A 23,740-nucleotide genomic window follows, 5' to 3' on the forward strand; every position below is an offset into this window, starting at 1 on the left:
TATAGAATAATAATAAATCAATGAGCCAAGAAATGACTCCCCAGGGATAGAGCAAATTAAGTAAGTTCACAACCTTGGGCTGTTCAGAGTGGTTTTGGCTTTAATTATTTTCTTCCTAAACTAACTATACTATTGGAAAGATAACATACAAAACAACATGGAAAATATACATCAAAAATTTTTTTTGGTTTTTGTTTTTGTTTTTAGAAAATATTTAAGTTCAACAGTACTGTCTCTTCCATAATTTCTTAATGAATGACAATGCCAAGGGGTAACTTTGGGGGCCTTTACCCTCTCTCTCATGATCTTTCCCTAGCTCACCAAATCACCCTAAGCAAACACACAATCTGGGTGTAAAAACTGTGAATCAAATGCAACACCAAAGTAAGCCCCAGCTCCCACTTAGAACCCTATTGCTGCCTATTCTCTCTATAAAAAATCTAGGTCTAGTTTAGACCAGGCAGCCTTTGACTGCGCCACCCCCCGCCCCGCACAGCGTAGAAAGGAATACCAAATGGGGATCTAAGTTATTCCAATGACTCAGAGAGTGAGGCATTCGCTTAAAGGGCTGAAGCTTTCTCCAAACCTGTTTTTCTACTGGTTTTCCCATCTTCGTTAGGATTATACCATCTCCCCGGTTATTCCAGTTGGAAATCAGAGTCATCCTTCCCTCCTCTCTTCCACTCCCTACCGCTTGTCTTACCCCACCCACCAGCACGCCTGTGTATTCCACCTTCAAAATACTGTCATCACTGGGACTCCAAGCCACCATCTTGTTTAAGCCATGGTTGGAGGCTCTACTGATTTCTGCAGTTCCTGTCCCCTGCCACATCTGTTTTCCACCTGGAAGCCAGAGTGACCTTTTCACAATAACATATTACATCATGTTCCTCCTCTGCCAAAGGCCCTTCGAGTTCTCATAATGGTCTAGTTGCCTCTTCAAACTTACCAGGTGTGTGATCTTAGATAATTACGCTTCAAATGATGGTCTTTTTTTTTTTTTTAAGATTTTATTTATTTATTTGAGACAGACTGACAGAGCACAAGCAGAGGGAGAGGGAGACTTCCCGCCGAATGGAGAGCCTGACATGGTGCTCCATTCCAGGATCCTGGGATCATGATCTGAGCTAAAGGCAGACACTTAACTGATGGAGCCACCCAGACATCCCAAGTGTATGGGTCTTTTAGTCCCTTAAGCATATTAAGCTCCTTTAAGGACAGTGAGTCTTTGCGCCAGCTTTTCCCCTCCTGTTCGGACAGATCTGACTCAATATCCTCTGGTCTTAGTTTAAGGTTCCCCGCCATTGAGTCCTACACTTAGACCCTAAAGTAGGTTGTGCCCTCCTTCCTCACGTCATTCAGACCTTTGCATTTTTCTCTTCTTAGCAGTGATGACAATTCGCACTTCCTTTGTTAATTAAAAAAAAAATCTATTTTCGCCACCAGATGGTAGCATTGTGGAAAAGGACCTGTCTGCCCTTCTGGCCCTAGAGCCTGACGATGGGAGGGACGTAAGTCCCAAACAAGCATTGACTGAATGGATGGTACTGCCTCATCTCATGTTATTTCCTTGAGAATGGGGCATCCTTAAAATCAGAAGCCATTTGGGGCGCCTGGGTGGCTCGGTGGTTTAGGGCCTCTGCTTTCGGCTCGGGTCATGATCCCAGGGTCCTGGGATCGAGCCCCGCATTGGGCTCTCTGCTCGCCAGGGAGCCTGCTTCCCTTCCTCTCTCTCTGCCTGCCTCTCTGCCTACTTGTGATCTCTGTCTGTCAAATAAATAAATAAAATCTAAAAAAAAAAAAATCAGAAGCCATTTTGCTCTACAACAGGAAGGGCTGCGTACCAGTGAAATCTCAAGTGCCTCTTGTGGATTGTGCTTCAGGTCAAGTTCATTGAACTCAGGTGCTTACACCTGTTAGCTAGATTACAAACATGGCATTGCTTTTTAGAAGGCTTAATGAGATGTTTTATCCATTTTATCCAAAAAAATTAAGGAGGGGCACCTGGGTGGCTCAGTTGTTAAGCATCTGCCTTTGGCTCAGGTCATGATCCCGTGGTCCTGGGATCATGTCCTGCATGGCTCCCTGCACAGTGGGGAGCTTGCTTCTACTCTTCCCCCCTACTTGTGATCTCTCTCCCTCTTGCTCTCTCTCTCTCTGATAAATAAATAAAATCTTTTTTAAAAAATGAGTAGGCAAGTAATCTTATTTTTGAGACCAAAGGCTCACTAGATCATAGCTCCAACAAAATCTTTGCACTACCGTGGAATACTCAGCTTTAGTAACCCGATAGACCGGTAGGAATTTAAGAGTAATTATATAAGCCCAGGAATGTTTTAAAAATATCTGCAGTTTTTTTCTCAAGTAGTCTTAGCTCCTAAAGAATATTAATTCTAATAATTATCTTATAATTGAAATATTATCATTAAGAAATAAATGCTTGTATAAATGAAGTTCAAAACTTTAAAAAAAATTTCAAAGCAATATCGTTTAAATAGATAGTTTCAACTCCCCATCAAAATACTAAAATTCATTGCGCTCCTGACCTCCGGATGCTCCGCCAGCCCCAGAAAGGGGCAAAACGCCTGGACGATTGCAGCTGTGTCTCACCAGAAGCTCACATTCACCTCAGCGTTATTCCTAGACCAAGTCCATTCCTGGTAACTTGGATTTTACCTCTGGACGGGAAGAGGAAGCACTGTTAAGACATGCCTCCCTGGGAGGACCTGCCCAACCATCCCGGGAGCTGAGCTAGCCAATCAGATGGAAGGAAGGGTTTGGGCACACCGGCAGCATCCAAGAATGCCTGAATGACTCAGTAAGGTCAGAAGGTGGTGTGAACACCTCAACAAGTAAACAACTCACAATGCAAGAAATGTTCTTGTATTTCTGTGCTCACAGGGCTGGCTGGCAAGCCAGGGCCAGAGATGCTTATCCGTGGGGTTCTCCAGTCTGTGGTCTGGGGGCATTTTTCTCCTGCGAGGCAGAAGGAAGGGAGGAGGCTTTCCTTTCTCTTAGACCCCAGGTGCCAGTTCCTTCTGCTGTGTGCTTCTGGTTGTCTCCTTCCAGGCTGTCAGGGACGCTTCTCTAGCCTCGTCTTCTCGGGAGTGTCCTCTCTTCCTCAGACTCTCTGCCTCCACGGGTCGGTCCAGAGCGCACTCACCGCCTGTCTACCTGTCTGTCTATGAAAACAAATTTTTGGACATCACCGTCTCTTAGAAACTTTGCCTTTTTACCATCCTCCAGCCCAAATCAGAGTTACTGTCTGCATTTAATTAGTACGTTTATTATTCTAACAAGCTGTAATCCGTATGTATTCATCCATTCCACTCTCCCATTAAAAGTTAACTTGAAATGGATTAAGAGTTTAAACATAAGATCTGAAATTTTAAAACCCCTGGAAGAAAAACAGGGTGAAAGCTCCTTGACATTTGTCTTGGCCAAGGTTTCTTAGATGTGACGCTAAAAACACAAGTAACAAAAGCAAAATCAACAAGTGGGACTACATCAAACTAAAAAAGCTTCTGTACGCTGAAAGAAACAACAAAATAAAAAGGCAAACTACAGATGAGAGAAAATATTTACAAATCATCTATCTGATGAGGGGTTAATATCCAAACTACACAAGGAACGCATACTACTCAACAGCAATAATAAAAGTAACAATCGCGATCATCATCACCATCTAATTAAAAACAGGCAGAGGACCTGAACAGACATTTCCCTAAAAAGCCACTGACAGACCTTACTTTTCAAAAGTTTACATTTACCCCCACTTGGCTTTTATGACAGACCTATATTAGTACCTGTTTTTTTCTAATCAAAAATAGAATTGGGGAACCCCGGGTGGCTCTAACTCTTGGTTTCGGCTCAAGTCATGATCTCGGGGTCTTGAAATCACGCCCAGCGTTGGGCTACGTGCTCAGCGGGGAATCTGCTGGTCCCTCTGCTCCTCCCCCCTCAACCTCTCATTCTCTCTCTCTGTCTCAAATGAATAAAATAAACCCTTAAAAAAAAAAAAAAATAGCGTTCTCAGTGGTTTTGCAGCGAGCTGCGCCCCAGGCAGGGAGAGTGGCGCCGCCCAGTGCCTAACCTGGGAACCACACTCCGCGTCGCCACATCCTGCCAGAGCCCTGAGCAGTCTGGGAGCATCGGTGCCTCATCCTGATTTATTTGGGGCATCTGTTAGCAAGGTGTGTCCTTGGGTACCCGAAAAGCCTAAGAGAGGTTACTTTTTAGGCCCGAGAGTGCTAAAAAAAAAAAAGTTTTCATGTAAATTAATGGCAACTGCTGCTATTGGTTATAACCAAAAAGATAAGAGATAACAGGCATTGGCAAGCACGTGGAGGGAGAATCCTGGTGCACTGTCAGCGGGAATGCAAACATTAGCACAGCTGCTATAGAAACCAGTGTGGAGGGGCTCCAAAAACTGAAAAATAAAACTACCATATGATCCACCAATCTCACTTCAGGGTATATATCTGAAGGAAATGAAATCGGGATCTTGGAGAGATACCTGCACTCCCACATTGCAGCATTTTTCACATTAGCCAAGATAGATAGATAGATCTATGTGTAGATATATCTATATCTATCTATCTATCTATAATATACTTATATAGATACACAATGGAAAGCCACAAGAAAGAAGGAAATCTTCCCTTTGTGGCAATACGGATGTATGCGTAAGGACATTATGCAAAGCGAAATAAGCCAAAGAGAGAAAGACAAACACTGAATGGTTATGATCTCTCTTACATGTGCCAACTGAACAAGTGGAACTTAGAGAAACAATAAGTGGAATGCCAGGCAGCTGGGAATTGAGGGAAATGGGGAAACACCAGACAGTACACATTTTGAGTTACAAGATGAGTGAGTTCTGGGAATCTAATGTACATGGTGACTAAAGTTAGCAATTCTGTATTTGAAAGTCACTAACAGAATAGATCTTAAATGTTCTTACCATATGCATAAAAAATTAATTATGTGAGCTCATAGAGGCGTTAACCAACCTATTGTAATTATTTTCTAATACATAAGTGTATCAAATCATCAGGTTAGACACCTTAAATCTATACAATGTTCTGTGTCAATGTATCTCAGTAAAGCTGGGGGGTGGGAGTGGGAAGCCAGGAGCTCCTCGTTGTTTTCTTTCCTGAAGCTCTCTAGAGCACTTGGAAGAAAACAACTAACTCTATTACACTACTCACTTTAAAAAAATTTTTTTCATTTATTTATTTGACAGACAGAGATCACAAGTAGGCAGAGGGGCAGGCAGAGAGAAAGGGGGAAGCAGGCTCTCTGTTGAGCAGAGAGCCAGATGTGGGGCTCAATCCCAGGACCCCGAGATCATGACCCAAGCCAAAGGCAGAGCCCCAACCAACTGAGCCATGCAGGCGCCCCTACAACTACTCACATTTACTAAAGAGTTCTAAGACAGCAGCGGGTGGTTTTCCTTGCCTTGTGTAGGGTTTGGTGATTGGGATCTAGTTTATGTTTTAAGTAAGTTTTTGCCACTGTAAGCAATGGACTAGCAGTGTCCCCTTTACCAATGGGGGTCAGTAATGCTTTCAATCAGACTGGAGAAACAATTCCAGATAACTCAGTATCAATTCAGAAAACTCATCCTAAAGTTTCTGTTCTTTTGCTCTGATTCTGTATTAATATTTGTATCAATTAGAGTTTAATTAGAAAAAGCAAAACCATTGTGGGTGATACAGTATGTGTTTTCCTAAAATGTTCATTTGTGGTCATTTGTTATGCAGCAATAGAAAACAAGTATGTGGCTTCATATAGTTTCTGCAGGTCAAGATTTCAGGAATACTGTAGCTGAGAGCTTCTGTTTTGGGTTGTAGTCCTCATGCTGGCCAGAGCTTCGGCCTCCTAGCGGCTTGACCGAGGCTGGAGGATCTGATTTCAAGATGGCGTACGCAAGTGGTGGCAAGTTGGTTCTGGATATTAGTGGGAGAGCTCAGTAACGGAGCACATTAATTTCTCTGAAGGGTTGCTTGAGTGTCCTCACAGCTTGGTGGTAGGTTTTACCCAGAGTGAATGAGCTCAGAGAAAGGAAGGTGGAAGGTGCATTGTCTTTTATAATCTGGCTTTGGATGTCACACTCTTGTCATTTGCCTTAATTACACAGGCCAGCCCTATTCAGGACGAGAGAGCCTGAGAGAGGGCTCTGCAAGGTGGTGAATAGCAGGAGGTGAGAACTGTTGCTGACTAGACACTCTAGCACTTGTCAATGGTACCACTCAAAGAACCAGTTTTTAGATTTTTGTATTTTCTCCATTATGCATTTGTTGTCTATTTCATTGATTTCTGCTTTTATCTTCATTGTTTCCATCTTGTAAGTTTTCTGGTTTTTTTTTTTTTTTTTTTTTTTTTTAAGTCTTTGAGAGGGATACCTGGGTGGCTGTTTGTTGAACATCTGCCTTCTGCTTAGGTCATGATCCTAGGGTCCTGGGACAGAGCCCCAGGTCAGGCTCCCTGTTCTGTAGGGCATCTGCTTGTCCCTCTCCCTCTGCCATGGCTCATGCGCGCTCCTTTTCTCTCTCAAATAAATAAAATCTTTAAAAAAGTCTTTGAGGGACACCTGGGTGACTCAGTGGGTTAAGCCTCTGCCTTTGGCTCAGGTCATGATCTAAGGGTCCTAGGATCGAGCCCTACATCGGGCTCTCTGCTGAGCAGGGAGCCTGTTTCCTCCTCTCTCTGCCTGCCTCTCTGCTCACTTGTGATCTTTGTCTGTTGAATAAATAAACAAAATCTTAAAAAAAAAAGTCTTTGAGATAGATACTAACATCATTGTTTTTCAACCTACTTTTGCAAACATGTGCATGTAAGACTCTGAATTGCCTTCTAAGCTCAGATTTAACTGTATTCCACAAGGGTTTTGTGTGTGTGTGTGTGTGTGTGTGTGTGTGTGTGAAGTCGTATTAAAGTATGACATATGCCAAAGAAAGTGCACAGTATTAAGTATACAGGTTGATGAGTTGTCTCAAAGTAAACACACCCGTAACTAGCGCCCAGATCAGGAGATGGATGACCATTAGTTACTTCAAAGCCTGAGCCTCATAATACTGCCAGTATTTCTGGCAGTATTATGTTCAAGTCTGATCATTCCAACACACAAAATTCCAAAGTTCATGTCTGATCATTCTAACACCTGAATCACTTACAGATATGTGTCTTTTCTGTTTTTTGTCATTTGGTCACGTATCCTGGCATTTCTGGTAATGTTTTATTCAATACTCAACATTCTTTGTGAAAATCATAAAGATTTTTGTAGATATTATCCGCAGAAGATTCTATTTACTTTTGGTTGGCAGGTATAAGCAAATCACCTTAATTTAGCCAAGGGTGGTCTATTCTCAGTTTGCTTTTATTCTTAGGATGCGGCTATTTAGGAATCTTAGCAGAAAACTAGGGGACTTTACTAGTGCCCTTCCCTTTATCTTCTTTCTTTCTTTTTTTTCTGATAAAGAATACATTTTATACATGATATACATGTCTTACAGTTTTTGATCAAATTGCATAAATCCTAGTTAATAAAGATAATCTGGAAATTCAGTAGATAATTTTGTATTAATTCCTTGAAGATTAAAAGAAACTTTTATGACTCTTTTATGTACATTGCTTAGAATGCACTTTTGATTGTTAAGTAAGTTATAGATGTCAAAAATAAAATGAGACCAAAGATAACTAACAGAATCATTTCTCCAGGGGAAAATAGCCTGCTATTTTATTTTATTTTTTCATTTTTTTAAAAGATTTTATTTATTTATTTGACAGAGATCACAAGCAGGCAGAGAGGCAGGCAGAGAGAGAGAGGAGGAAGCAGGCTCCCTGCTGAGCAGAGAGCCCGATGCGGGACTCAATCCCAGGACCCTGAGATCATGACCTGAGCCGAAGGCAGCGGCTTAACCCACTGAGCCACCCAGGCGCCCTAGCCCGCTATTTTAATATTCTGTTAATTTGTTTTAGAATGTGTTCAGGATAATCCTCAAGTTAGCCAGAGGAGTTACTTGGGCCTTCCGGAATCTGCTCAGATAGACGACTCAGATGGCAATGGTCTTTTCTTTCCCTGGTGAGTGAGTGGCTTCCTCTGCTCTGCCCACTGCCCACTGCCCACTGCCCACGGGCTACACCAGCTCCCAACTATATGTCATTCAGGCCCAATTACTCAAGGGGAGACTGAACTTTCTTTCTTAATTGTAATTCTAAAATCCAGGGGAAGAATTCTTACTAGATTAGCTGCATCAGGTGCCCGTCCCCTCCATGGTGGAAGGATGGAGGGGAGGCGTGTCCGTGGCAGCTCGTGTGCAGGGAAAGCTGAAGACATCGGGGGAAATGCCAGACCTTTGCTAAACAAGGTGATCGTGTCAAACCACATTTCAATACTGTGTCCAGAGGTGGTTCTACTTGTCTCTCTGGTCTGTGAGAGGGAGGGCCGTTCCTCATTGATCCGAGTCCTCCAAAGCTGGCCGGAGCAGGGACTGACTTGGCAGTGAGTTTGCTGTAAGATCTGTCCAGAGAAGCAGGGACCTGTTTTCATGACCGAACGGCTTTGTCTTGTTGAAGCTCACAGAGCAGAGTGCCGCCAAAAATCAGAGTCTTGTTGTGGCCAGGTCTTGCTGATCAATACACCGTCACTTCCTGTTCTTGTATTCAGAGCATACTCGGAGCGCACTCAATAGCGACGCCTGGATTTATTTGTGGGACTCCTTTATTCCCATTTTGCAGGGAAAAATAATCACGACAGTGTTCTGTAGGAAATCCCATGTACCGAACCTGCTTTATTGTCCTCCAAGGTCAGATGATCACAAACCAACCTTTAAGAAATCTTTTTTTTTGTAAGATCACTTTTTAGCGAGAGGAAGAGAGCAAGCGAGAGCGAGTGCGCGCCCACAAGCTGGGGAGTGGCAGAGGGAGAGGGAGAAGCAGTCTCCGTTTTTAAGATCGCTTTTAATTTTTATTTATTTATGGAGCACACACAGGTGCAGGAGTAGGGGGTAGGGACCGGGGAGGGGCAAAGGAAGGGGAGAGAGAGAATGTTAAGCAGATTCATGCTGAGCACTGAGCCTGCTGATCTCAGGACCTTGACCTCGCTGAGCCACAATCCAGAGTCAGACCCTGAATCCATGGAGCCACCCAGGCGCCTCTTTAAGAAATCTTTTATACAGAGTAACATGAACAATTTAGCCAGCACGGTGAGCTCTAAGAGACATGAAGTAGCTACAGAAGTCTCACTTGTGGTGGGCAGAGGGAGAATACTGTGGCTCCGTGTTCTGTGAATTCTGAGAAAGCGGCCGATGCAGGAATCTGGCGGACTCACAGCCTGCGGCCTGGGAAAGGTCCTGTACGTCCCAGGGCTCTCTGAGCGGCGCTCTGTGGCCCGCGTCACAAGCCACCTCTGCCTCTTTCACCGTTGAAGCCTAAATATGACAAGGTTCAGGACAAAACTTCCCAGTTTACTTCAGGAATGCAGTTGAGAGTGGCTGAGTTCAGGGACCGCGTGACTCAGAAGAACGTTGCACTTTGAGCACTTGGCTGCTCTCTCCTTCCAGAAGACTGTCCGTCACCGGCTCTGGTGAGCGGCCGCCTGTGGCTCTGCTCCTTGGGATGACAATGTTTCAGGGTTAGTTTGTCCCCCTGTGAACTGTGAGGTGGGCTTTGCAGATCTTTTTATTTTAATTAATTAATTTATTTGACAGAGAACAAAAGGGAGCACAAGCATGGGGAGTGAGAGAGGGAGAGAGAGGCCGTCTGCTGAGCAGGGAGTCGGATACGAGGACCCTGGCTGGCATCATGTCCTGAGCCGAAGGCAGTTGCTTAATGGCTGAGCCACACAGGCGCCCCTAGATCTTTAAAACAATAACAGTTCTGGGGCACATGGGGGCCTCGGTTCATTAGGTCTGCCTTCAGCTCCAGTCATGACCCCAGGATCCTGGGGTCATGTCCCCCCTGCTCAGCGGGGAGCCCGCTTCTCCCTCTGTTCGCTGCTCCCCCTGCTTTAGCTCGTGCTCTCTCGCTGTCTCTCTGACAAATACATAAAATGAAAAGAAAAAAAAAAAGAACAACAGTTCTGTTCAAGATTGGACAGAGTCCCCTTGGGCACTACAGTTACATCAAGATGCGACTTGCCTTAAGTTCATGCTCTCTGTTGCACGTATGTACACGTGCATATGTAGGACGGAGACATAAACATAGATACACGTACTTTCTCTTTTGAAATTTTTCAGAGCTGTAGAGTAGCTCAAAGTCCTACAGTGAATGCCTCCATGCCCTGCACACAGATGTGACTGTTCACACTTTGCCACTCTTGTTTTCTGCCTTTCTCTCTCCTGCCCACACACCCACACACTCACAAATGTACACAAGCACATCTATTGGCTGAACCCTTTGAAAGTGACGCACGATGACACCATGGTCCTAAATACTTCAGCATCTTTCTCCTCTAAGAACCAGGACATTTTCTTCTGTAACCACGTACTACTAATACACCCCGACAGTTAACATTGGTCTAGTGATATTACCTAATAGGTAGTCCCTAGCCGTTTTTTCCCAATTGTCTTAATGATGTCCTCTATGGTTTTTTCTTTCGTTTTAGAAGCTTGGGACCCTCTTCAGGATTACACGTGGCATCGAACGGTCATAGTCCTTCAGTCTCCTTTAATGTGGATAGTCTGTATTTTTTTTTTCTTTCATGGCACTGCTATTTCTTTTTCTTTTTAAAAGATCTTATTTATTCATTTGACAGAGAGTCACAGTGAGAGAGCGAACACAGGCAGGGGAGTGGGAGCAGCAGACTCCTCGCTGAGCAGGGAGCCTGACATGGAGCTTGATCCCAGGACGCAGGGATCATGACCATAAAGCATCAAAGGCAGACGCTTTAACGACTGAGCCACCCAGGCGCCCTGTGACACGGATATTTCTGAAGTGGCCAGGCCAGATGTCTTACAGAAGTTTCCATGCTGGATTTGTCTGGTTGTTTGCTTCCTGATGTTTGAAGTCCGATATTTTTACAAGGGGTGTGATATCACACAGATGATGCTGTTTCTTTTTTGTTGCATCTTACCAGCAGGCACTTGATGTCCCTTCTGTATTTTGATACAATGTCACTGCTGCCACTGAAAAAGAAGAGACAAATGTTCTGGTATGAAGTGTAGTTAAGAGTTGGGGAATCTGGAAAGAAGAAGACTCGTTTCTCACGGCTGTCAGGACGGTGCTACAGAGCCACAGCGTCATGCGTCCTTTCACTGATAGAGGGTGGCAGGGCGATGAACATGAACGATGTGCCCCTCTTCTCGAAGACGTGTCCTCCTAGCAGAAAAGAGAAGCTAACACGTATGAGAGAATCTTCCAGTGTGAAGAGAGAGAACTTTTCCACTTAGGACTAGAACACAGATGTGAGCATGGCAGGGACAGTGAATCAGAGGCTTGGTAACTGAGGCAAACCCCACTCTACATATTTCTGTTTTCATTGCTTCTTGGGATATACTTATGATTCTACTTAGGCCTATTTCCTTCTTGCCTTGCACTTCCACTATAGTCACTCATGTTTTTATTGCCTCATGTTTACTCACCAGAGCCTTGCCCTCCACTGCTCCGCACTCTCTGTGGTGGCCTGCTTCCAAGATGGCTCCCCATGAGCCCTCTGCCTCCTGGTGTTCTCACGTGTACCCTGCCTTGGTCTGCGTGACCAGTGACATATGCCAGAGGTGACACATCACTTCCAAGATTAGATTATGAAAGCCTGGGCCTCCTTCCTTGGGCTGGCCTTCAATCTCTCTCTGTTTCCCTTCCTCCCTCGCTCCCTCTTTTTCTCCTTCTTGGATTACTGTCAATGGCCATGACATCATGTCATCAACACACTCAAGCATCCTATGGAATGGCCTACATAGCAAGGAACGGAGGCCAAGTACTGGCTTGCTGGCGGATTCCCCAGCCTCATCCAAGCCTTGAGATGACAGCTGCCCCAGCTGTCAACTTGACCGCAACCTCTAAAGAGACTGTGACTCACCCAGCTAAGCTATTCCCAGATCCCCAACCCCCAAAGCTGAGACAATTGTGGGTACTTGTCATTTTTTTTTCAAAGATTTTATGTATTTATTTGACAGAGAGAAATCACAAGTAGATGGAGAGGCAGGCAGAGAGAGAGAGGGAAGCAGGCTCCCTGCTGAGCAGAGAGCCCGATGCGGGACTCGATCCCAGGACCCTGAGATCATGACCTGAGCCGAAGGCAGCGGCTTAACCCACTGAGCCACCCAGGCGCCCCAATGGGTACTTGTCATTTTAAACCACTAAGTCTTGGGATCATTTGTTGTGTAGCCTTGGAATCAGACACCATTTTGTATTTGTTGCTGTGAAACTTGGCCTTTCTGACCCCAAGATCAGCATGGATCTCCCCCTACTATAACTCCTTTTGTGCTTCTTTCTCCTCTTTCTAGACTAGTATTTTCTGGTTTTAGATAAGTAATATAGTTACAAATTTCAAAAAAAGTTATAACAGAGTATATGCTGACAAGTTTCATTCTTGTAATCCTGCTGCTCAGTTCCTGCCTTGCAGGCAACCACCTTCTTTGCTCCTGATAGATCATTCCCGGGAGAGCTTAAATATTATATATACAAGTCAATTACATGTACTACATTCCAATCTCTGTTCTGTATTTTGCTTTTCTCACCTAACCTTATATTTTGCTTTCTTTTTACTACATGAGTTTTCTTCTATTTTAAACACCTGCGTAATATCCCATGGTAGGTTTGCTATTGTTTATTTAACCGTCCACAACTGACAGGCCATTTGTTTTCAGTCTCTTACTACTGAGGGAGGGTGAGTAGAAGATGTCTGATATTCCTAATCCCCTGAATATGTGAGTGTGTCGCCTCCTAGGGCAAAGGGAGCTTTGCAGCTGTGATTAAGTTAAGGGTCGCGATGATGATGATGATGATCCTGTATGATCCAGGTGGCCTCTGTGTAATCAATCATGAATCCTTTTTAAAAAGGGAGGCAAGAACAGCAGTCTGGAGGGGGCTATGAGCAGAATTTGGAGTGTTAAGAAGGTTGGAATCCAAGAATGTGGGAAGACTTTAGAAGCTGGGAAAGTCTCAGAAATGTCCTTTCCCCTAGAACCTCCAGAAAGAACAAGACTTTGATTTCAGCTCGGCAAGACCTACTGTGAACTTTGGACCTCCAGAACTGTAAGATAATGAATTTGTGTTCTTTTAAGCGGCTGTGTTCATGGGAACTGGTTACGACAACCATAGGGAACTAGTATGGCTATTATCACAAACAATGATAAAGTTGCATTAAATTATCTTGTATTTTGGACATTCTGCATTTTGTGCAAGTATTTTTGCAGTATAAATGCCTAGATGTGGCATGGGCCGAAGGCAGTGTTGGGTTTGGTTAATCCTCACTTCCAATGGTAATATTTGTGAGAACAACTTTCCCAGCCTCTCCAAAGAGTGGGTAACCAAACTTTGGATTTTTAGGGTTTTAGGGTTTTTCAATTGCTAAATAGTAACTGCTAAACAGTAATTTCTTGAATGAGCTAATTGTTATTCCTTATCTGCACACCATTTTAGAATCTCCTTCAGAGTTGGGACTAAGTCCTTGTTTCTATTTATTCCACATTGTTTGCCTGCCTCCCTTCTACTACTTTCCAGAGAGTGAGTTTTCCCCATAAAGTGGTAAAGGGATACATATCCAAAGGCATCCATTCTTCTTAAGAGTGGGTAAGAAATGTTATGTAGGATCCATTTCATCCATGTACATAGCCATCAAATTTTTGTTATGAAAATGCTTTGTTTTGGATAAAAACATCCTAATTGTAATCATTGATAAGGGTTAAGGAATGGTTGCCTGGCATGTTTGTCCTGCCTTCTTTCCCCGCTAATGTTTGATGGATCTAAGGTGGGATCAAGAAAACACGTGGCCAGGGCGCCTGGGTAGCTCAGTGGGTTAAGCCGCTGCCTTCGGCTCAGGTCATGGTCTCAGGGTCCTGGGATCGAGTCCCGCATCGGGCTCTCTGCTCAGCAGGGAGCCTGCTTCCTCGTCTCTCTCTCTCTGCCTGCCTCTCTGCCTACTTGTGATCTCTGTCTGTCAAATAAATAAATAAAATCTTTAAAAAAAAGAAAACACGTGGCCAAAGAACACATGGCCTCGCCTTGCCCCTGTTGCCCCAGACAGCTACTGCAGAACTTTTCCATTAAGGGCAACACAATCCAGGCTCCTGGAGGGAGCCAATCCTTACTGATTATTTGCTCAGGAGCAAAAACTTGTTTGTGTCCTATTTAAGGACTAATAGCTGCACCACAAACTGTAACCTTGTGCCTTTCCAGTGAAGAATGAAACATATGTAGAACCTTCAACCACCTTCCTTCTCTTCAGGGTGGTTACACCTCCATTCCTTATGTTTTCTTCTTTCTTAGCATTGCCAACATCTTTTTTGAGAGCTTAAAACTTCAGGGAAAAGAAAAAGTTACCACTTTCCTGGACACATTGGAGACTTCTAGTTTTTTAAAATTAGTTTCTTTTGTTTGTAATGTAGCCTGGTGGGTTTGAAATCTAATTTAAAAAAATTATTTGGTAAAAGTTCTAACCTTTTTAATCACTTAGCTGTTAGCTAAAACTTAATACATAGTGTTCAGTTTCCAAGGCAGTATTAGAGTACACATTCAGAGTTTTCAAACCTTCTAAGAAACCACAAAGCTTCAGTTTAATAAGACCTGGAAATACAAAACGTATCTATCGCCAATGATCCCAGTTATAAAAATTCTTTGGTTACTGACAAGGGTATAAGATGATGAAGGCTTTTAAGAAAAATATTTGACTTCTGTCTTGTTGCTGTTCAGAATTGGTGATAATTAACAAGCATCCAACAAATAACTTTGAAGATAGACTCATGGGTCTCCATCCTTTTCTGACCATGTGTCTGCATTTTGACGGTCTCTCATTCTGCTTGACCCCTAAACTTGAGCCCTTTAGCCGTCTGCCAAAAGGAGGGTGTATTTGTCCGAGGCCTGGCACTTGACACGTTTCCCTCCTCGCTAATCAGCAGCGGGATAGTATCTTGATGACACAGGAGTAGTGAGTCAGGCTGGTTAGCCAGAGTCAGGCCGGTTTGTTCCAGCTGTTTCTGCCAAAGCCATCCCTCTGATAGGGGTCCTTGCCACCACTAATTCCAAAGGGCCTCTGTTTACTTTGAGTTCCTTCTAGATAAAAGTGAACCAATTTACAAAAATGTGATAATGCTACCAACTCTTAAATTATCATTAAAGCTCGCATTTTGAAACTTCCTACATACCCATTACAGTGTGGGGACAGTACTCTTTTCCCTCAGGAAAACAGCCTCTATGGTCAGTGTGTTTTTCTCCCAGCACCGAATATTTAACAGGCCTCATTCTTCTGTGAGGTAACAGTCTAAACTTACATGAACTTTTTCATTTTCCAGAGCTCCACTGTGGATCTTTTTAGGCTTAAAAAAAAAAAAAAAAAAAAAAAAGACAAAAAATCTCCATAATCTCTTCTGTGGTAATTCCCACACCCCACTCTCTGCATCAGCTAGGTAGTACCCCCCAGGAGTACTGGAGCCACAGCTGCCTGTTCACTGTGGCACCTGCATTGGTTGAATAAGTAAATGGAAGACATGAAAACATGGGCAGGATTGAAAACTTCATGACTAGGGGAACCCTACAGTGCTCTGGGTAAAGAAATGCTGACCCAAGGCAGTGTCTTTGTTTTGTTTTGTTTTTACCATATTTTTCCCCAAGGAGTAGAATTTAAATTCTCTTTAAGAAAAATTAAATACTCAGAAGAGAAATGAAGTATGTATGTATGGTTGAGTTTGAAAGGTCGCTGTAGTAACTAAGATTCCACCCACCCTCCGTTCTCTGCTTCAGGAACTAATTTGGAGGAACATTGCTCCAATGGAAGGTCCATGATCCGAGGCGTGGGTCTCACCGTGGGCTTACTTTTACTTCCTGAAGATTTGATTACCCATAGAAGGGGAGAGGAAGAGGGTGATCAAAAGTGTGGGCTATGAATTCCTGGGTTGGGTGAGGCCTGGAGGCGAAATTAGAGAATTTCTGGCAATGAACTTGCATCCCATCTGAGGGAGTTTTGGGTGGAGGGAGCCAGGAAGGCTGGAAGTGGTTGGCGAAACCCTGGGAAAGGTTCGGAAAGACTGGTAGATCCAGTTCTACCAGGAATCCATCCAAGAATATTGAACTTGAAAATGACACAAAAATGCCTTTGCCATGTGGGGGAGAACTGCCCTTCCAGGGGACAACTTCATTTGCATACGCACAGACCAGAATCCTCTGTTGGTACTGGTTCTCTTCAACTTATTGTGACCTAGGCTGTGCAAGGCTAGGCTGGAAAACCTGAAAATGGATGAGGTGAACAATGCATATTTTTCCCACTGACGTACAGATATTTTCCTATAATTCATAAATGGTTGGCATTTTCCAATTTTAGATTGCTCTGTATTAACTTCATAATTTGTAATAACTGTGATTAGCGATTTCTTTATAGTTGAACTATTTTGTTCCTCTGGCTGTGAAAAAGTAACGAGAGGCTTTAAATAAGATTTCTATCAATAGAAAGTAGGAGCAGTCTGTATTTTCCCCACATACAGTCATGAAGAAGATATTCTAAGAAGACAAACTTTGTGCCCAGGGCAAACTATTTTGATTGCTTCATGTGTAATATTTGGTATAAAAAATATTGTTTAAAAGGCTTGCCACTTGTAGTATTTATAATTGCCAAAAGGTGAAAACAACTCCAGTGTCCATGAACAGATGAACAGATAAGCAAACAAAATATGGTCTATACATACAGTGGAATACCACTCAGCCTTAAAAAGGCAAGGATTCCAAGAGAGGCTACAACATGGATGAATCTGGAAGACCATATGCCAAGTGGAATAAGCCAGCCACAGGAGGACAAGTACTGTATGATTCTACAGTCAGAGGACAAAAATAAATGAGTGATGCTTGTCCTGTATGTAAGAGAAAATAAGCCATGGATGGGGGAATATCGTGTCTCACCAGCAGTGGAACATTCTTGCTGAGGGATATGGGTCAAGAATGAGTTACACAGAGCTTTAGAAGACCCATGCAGAGGCGGGGCATTTGATTGGCTGGGGTGCATACATGACCGTATTTAGAAAGATCGAGGAAGGAGGAGCTAAGTAGAGCCCAGAGCTGGCTCAGCATCTGGGTATTGGCTGACTGGTTATACTGTGTTCCCAGTCAAGTTGGAGCATTTACAGGAACAGGAAAGTTTGGTTTGCTGATGTGGCACATGTCGCTGGAGTGCCTCCAGCTCAGGCCCCGAAATTTAGTTCACTACTTACCTAGAGTAGTTAAACCCACAGAGACAAAAAACAGAACAGAGCCTGCCAGCAGCTAGGGAAAGGCGGGAGTTGTTTAATGGATGGGTGTAGGGTTTTAGCTTAAGATCAAACATGTTCTGGAGATGGATAGTACTGGTAGTTGTATAACAATGTGAGGGCTCATAATGCCACCAAATTGTTCATGTAGGGGCGCCTGGGTCATTCAGTAAAGCACCTCATTCGTGTCAGCTCAAGTCACCATCCTAGGGCCCTGGGGTCGAGTCCCACATTGGGCTCCCAGTTCAGTGGGGAGCCTGCTTCTCCCTCTCCCTCTGCCTATCTTTCCCCCTGCTTGTGGTCTCTATCTCTCTCAAATTAATGAAAATCATATATATATATATATATATATATATATATATACACACACACACACACACACACACATATAAATGGCTAAAATTGTGAATCTTGTTAAATATTTTGCCACAGTAAAGGTTTTTCTAAATGCCTGTCATTTGAGCACCTCCTAAATGCTTTCGGTACATCTCCACTTAAAATGGTCTCTCACAGTGACCATGATCCCTTTAGCTCACAGATGATGAAACTACCTCCGAGGCCCTAGTTCTACATCCAGGGTCTCACAGCTGATAAATATGAGCTTGGTCTGATGTTAAATCACATCCTCCTCCTGCCCTGCCACACTCCTCTCTGAAGAACTGGAGAAATATCAGTGGAGAATCTGAAAATAACTATAGAATTGGAAGTGTAAGAGACACATGCGTATTGTTTGAGCAGAGATCAGCTAAAGATGGCTGGGACTGATTTCGTCTAAATACAGTTGAAATGTGAATCCATAGGAAGGGGAAGGAATTTCTAGATTTCAAGCTGAGCTAGAAGTCCTCAGAGTTACCTGGATTGGAATCCTAGCTCCCGAAAGAGAAGTAGGAGTCGACTTCTGTTAGCCACGGAGAATATGCGGTAAAGCCAACTTCAAATGTCATTAGCCTGCATTTATTTGATGTCTAGTGGAAACCAACACCAGGAAACACTGGAGGTAGGAATGCCCCCTCTGAATCTCCTGGGAGGACCTGGGAGACCTTGAGGAAGGAGAGGAGGAGTCCTTCCTTGGGGTCAGGTGGAATATCAAAGATGAGCCAGCCCCTCCGGCTAATGGTGATTGCTGCCAGTCCATTGTTGGACTTGACCCATAACATGTAGAAGAGATCAGTTCTTTGAGGGATACAAAGGCTTTGAAGTGGGTCAAAGTTGTATAAACCCGGCTGTCCCTCCCTGACCTTTGCCAGTAGAGGTTGTCTGATTCTTCTGGGGCTCTGTATGTTCACTTTCTGTCTCCTTTTGTGACCCTGGGGTACAGCTGCCCACAGCTGCTACAGAATCCTTGCCCTGGGTGTGTGTGTGTGGAAAATGCTCTGAGGTTGACAATAAACCTGAAAATGAGTTTTTCCACTGAATTGGATTATTTTCTAGTGTCTTCCATCTGATTGACTTTTTTTTAACCGCCCCTAAAACCACTTTACCATCATAATTGTGTGAGTTCTTTTGGGAATACTTGGTCCTGATCTTGCTTCACCACATAGCATGTGTACGACCTGTTGGTTTCTGCCCAAACTGCTTCTGGAATTGTGTTGTGACTTTTCATGATGACCGGAGTTTAGATTTTGTGACTGCTCCAGTCAATAGTGCTTCCTTCTGGCTCAGTTGACAATGAGGCCACATCTCAAAGTGCAGGGGAAGAATATGGAGGTAGGCGGTAACTATGGTTTTAAATATTTTAACTCTCAGGGCGCCCAGGTGGCTCAGTCGGTTGAACATCTGCCTTCTGCCCAGGTCATGGTCCCGGAGTCCAGGGATGGAGCCCCACATTGGGCTCCCTGCTCAGCAGGGAGTCTGCTTCTCCCTTGTCCCTCACCCCACTTGTGTTCTCACTCCCTGCCTCTCTCTAAAATAGATAAATAAAATCTTAAAAAAATAACTAACTCCTGGGGGTGTTCAGGTGGTTCAGGAGGTTAAGCATCCAACTCTTGGTTTTGGCTCAGGTCATGATCTCTGGGTCGTGAGATGGAGCCCTGAGTGGGGCTCTGCGCTCAGTAGGGAGTCTGCTTGAGATGTTTTCCTTCTCCCTCTGCCCCCTCACCCCTGCTCACAAGCGCACCCGTGTGTGTGTGTGTGTGTGTGTGTGTGTGTGTGCACGTATGTCTCTCTCTAAAATCTTCAAAAATATTTTAACTCCCTTTACCTTTCTTATATAACAATCATGAAAATAGGTGTAAAAACTTTTCCTACTTACTGGGGGAAATTTGAGCTACTGTTCAGTTATCGTCATTCTTATCTGAAAAGGTTATTTGAAAATCTCTAAGGTTACTATTTCATAATTGATCGAATAGTACAAAATTACTGAAACTTTGGACATTTAAAAACATTTTTATTTAACTCCTTATGTTTTCTCCCCTTGTGGAGGGGCCCTGGCAAAACCTAAAAAATGACAGGAGACCACAGAGAACAAAACAAGATTGGATGCAGGAGGAAAAGCTGTGATCGTCTGACCTGCACATTGTGCTTTTTTTTTTTTTTTTTTTTTAAAGATTTTATTTACTTATTTTAGAGAGATAGTGCAAGTGAGCGGGGGGAGGGGGACAGAGAGGGACCCAAGCCAACTCAGTCTGTACACAGAGACCAACGTGGATCTTGATCCCTTGACCCTGGGATCATGATCTGAGACAAAATCAAGAGTTGGACACTTGGCTGAGCCACCCAGGCGGCCCTATGCAGTTTGCTTTTTGTTTTTCTGGATTTTGGATGCAGACTGAACCTTGAAATCTCTGGCCTCTGAGTCTCCCAGCACGTGATGCAGCATTATTAGCCCAGTTGTAAAAGACTTTGGACCTAATGTTTCCTTACGACCATTTTCATAAGGTGTCCAGATGGAAATGTTGCTCCTCACAATACACTAGATTTATTTATTAGAAAAACCTTTTTAAATGATTTTAAGTCATCTCTACACCCATTGTGGGGCTCAGACAACCCAGAGATCAAGAGTTGCACGTTCTACTGACTGAGCCAGCCAGGCGCACCAATACGCTAGACTTATTAAGTAGAAAATTTCAAGGTTTTTTGTTTTGTTGTTTGTTTTTTTTTTTTCTGAAAATGTTTCCTTGGGTAAAAAACAAAACTTTTTTCTGTTTTCTGGAGTAGTATTAGTAATAAGTGCAAATACTCTGGAATGATTATTTTTTCTTTTTTTTGGAGAAGACTGCATAAACACTTCTATTTTTCTGCGTGATTTACGAGTAGGGTCAACGCTGTCACAATGATGATCATAGATGGTGAATGTGACCAAGCGGGGCTCAGGCACTGTGGTTGCTGTTGGCCCAGAGTGAGCACTGGGCAGCTGACACCCCAGCTGCTGCACGAAACGCACAGCGATGGTTTGGAAACTGCTGGTTAGACCTCCAGTCTCTCGGCAGACCAAGGCTTCAATACACAGGCTTTTTGGTGAAGGTTTCGACAGGTTTGCATCCATTTAAAATCAGATTTCAATATATTAAAAACATCCTGTTTATTTTAAAGCCAACTGGGGGGATATTACATATGCCTACTCTCCTTCTGTCCTGCTACATATTTATTTTCCTGGCCATCTAATAACTTCATTAATAGAAAAATATTTGTGTCCATCTCCCTGCTTCCTCTCCCTTGATCTTGGCTGTTCTTGGCCTTTTGCACCTAACTGGTTAGTCAATTCTAAAATTTATATTTTTCACAAAAATTGTTGGGATTTCCATGGGGATTCAATCAATAGCTCAGTCTGGAGAAAACTTTACAGTATTGAATTTTCCAATCCACAAGCTTCATTTGTCTTCCCATTTCTTAAGTCGTTGGAACATCGTTATAATGTGATTTTCTCCATTACGGTCCTACACATATTGCAGGTCAGGTACTAGATTCATTGCATTTTCAGTGCTATTGTAAATTATCCAGTTTGTTAAAATTTAATTTTTAATTGTTGGGTGTGTGACTGGCCAACTCGCTCATTATTTATATAGATTCTTTAGGAAATTTCAGTACAGTTAGCCAGACCATCTGCACATAAGTTTTTTCTCCCTTGCCAATTCTTTTGCTTTTATTTTCCTTATTGCACTGACTAGGACCTGCAGTTACCAGCCTGGTCAACCTGTGTTCACCAGAAATGCTGACAGTGGTCATCTTTAATGTCTTTCCAAATTCAGAGAAAGCTTTTGGTATTTTCCATCGAGAGTATTTTTTGTGGTAGATCTCCTTTATCAGAATAAAGAAGTTTCCTTCCATTCCTAATTCGCTTAATTCGCTTTTGAAAAGCGAATTTTGAAAATGAAATGGGTTTGAATGTTATCAGATACTTTTCATGCATCTGAGATGATGATTTTTTTTCTCCTTTAAAGTGCTGATGAGTTAAGCTTCGTTTTTTTCATGTTAAAATCAAGCATTCCTGGAATAAAACAAAACTTACCCTTTTAATATAATGCTGGCTTTAGTTTGCAAATACATGTGTAGGCTTTGAAAACTTGCATACACTTCATTCTTTTTCCACGTCCAGCTCTGTAATGTTGACAGATAGTCGCGTAACCACTACCACAGTGAAGATCCCTAACCATCCATCACTTTAAAAATTGCCTTGTGCTACCCCTTTGAAGTAACGCCTCCCCCTTTAGCCCTTGGCAGCTACTGATCTCAATCCCTGTGGTGTTGCCTTTTTCAGAATGTCATTAACATAATGCAATTGAGATTTACTCCTGTGGTCTGGATCAACAGTTCATTCCTTTTTATTCACACTTAGTATTTCATTGTATGAATCTAGCATGGTTTATCTGGTCACCATTGGGGGGCGGATAGAATATTTTCACTTATTAGTGCATTATAAATGAATTTGCTCTGTTTGTTTACAAACTGGCTTTTGAACATAGGTTCTCAATTTAGTAAATACCTAGGAATTGGATTGCTGGACGGCACTGTCCGTCTATGTTTGCCTTTATAAGAAACTGCCAAATTGTTTTCCCAAGTGGCTAGACCCTTTCAGTTTCTTGGATAGATACATGAGGGTCAGAGCTATCTATTTCTTCTTGAGAATGCCGGTGTATGGAAGGGAAAACTTTACCTGACCCATCGTATGTTTTCAGCCGGGGCTCTGTAACAAAAAGATAAATAAGCAAAAAACAACTCACCTGTGTAGGGGCACATCACACCGGGGATACCTCTGAAAAGTAACTCGGAGTGGTGGCTTTCCAACAGCCCGCTTCTGTAGCACCTTCAGCAAAGGGCCAGTGTCTGTAGAGAAATGACAGGAAGAAGAAAAGCAGTGTAGGCTTCCAAGGGCAACAAACTGGGAAGGTTAAAATACAGATGTAATGAGGAAGCTAATGGTTGCAGATTCCTGTGGTGCCATCGCTGGACTGCGAAGCCTTTTTCCAGTAAAAGAAGAATTTACATCCTGCCTTCAGGCATAAATGAGGGAGGACAAAGCTTTTCCTATGTTTGCTGGGGCTTAATTGCCTTCTGTTCAAAACAATTTTTATGTGAAAGAGACTTATTTTGAGGTGACCTATTCTGGTTTTCTTCAATAATTTGTCTCTCAAGGGGTTGATCTATTTAATTTGTAGAATTTCTAAACAAAGGTTTGTAGTATCCTTTCTGTGTAGTATCTTCTCTTAATCCACTGTCTGTAGGGTTTGGAATGGCACTCCTTTCTTTTTTAAAAAATTAATTAAAAAAATTTTTATTGTGTTATGTTAGTCACCATAAAATAGATCACTGTTCCAAGATTCATTGTTTATGCACCACATTCAGTGCTCCATGCGGTACGTGCCCTCCCTCATACCCCCACGGGGCTCACCCGTTCTTTTTCCTGGTGTTAGTGATTTGTGTTTCTCCCTTTTTCTTGGTCAGTCTGCCTAAAGCTTTATTAATTTTATTTTTTTCCCCAAAGAACCAGCTTTGGATTTCATTGACTTTTCTATTTTTCTCTTTTAAATTTTATTGGTTTAGTCTCTTCTATTTATTCTCCTGCTCAGCTTTTCTCTAAGTAGATACTTAGATGGTTGACTTGAAACTTTTCTGACATAATAACTTAGTGCTATAAATTTTCCTCTTGGTACACATTTTGAAAAGTTGATATGTTCAGTTCAAAATATTTTCTACTTGTCTTTGACCCACACATCATTTAAAGGTACGTTGATTTCCACATTCTTGGCAATGTTCCAGAAATGTTTGATTTCTGACTTAATTCTGTTATCAGAAAACTTACTCGATTGGACTACAATTCTTTAACATCGTTGGGGTTACTTTTATGACCCAGAATATAGTCTATTGCCTTCTGCTATGTTGATCATTCTTCCAAGTTCTGACTTCAT

At 42.8% G+C, this 23,740-nt stretch overlaps 2 protein-coding genes across 3 annotated transcripts in view; one reads left to right on the plus strand and one right to left on the minus strand.

Annotated features, from left to right (window-relative positions):
* Positions 1-2,646, minus strand: part of DHX32 (DEAH-box helicase 32 (putative)) — a 56,743-nt gene extending 54,097 nt beyond the window's left edge. The window contains exon 1 of the mRNA XM_044240716.1: positions 2,547-2,646. The gene's annotated coding sequence lies outside the window, so the exon portion shown is untranslated. The remainder of the gene's footprint in view (positions 1-2,546) is intronic.
* FANK1 (fibronectin type III and ankyrin repeat domains 1) overlaps positions 1-23,740 on the plus strand; it is a 98,233-nt gene that overhangs the window by 2,761 nt on the left and 71,732 nt on the right. The gene's annotated exons all lie outside the window — the stretch shown is intronic.

Source organism: Neovison vison, chromosome 2 (assembly GCF_020171115.1).
Source record: "Neovison vison isolate M4711 chromosome 2, ASM_NN_V1, whole genome shotgun sequence".
Lineage (NCBI taxonomy): Eukaryota > Metazoa > Chordata > Mammalia > Carnivora > Mustelidae > Neogale > Neogale vison.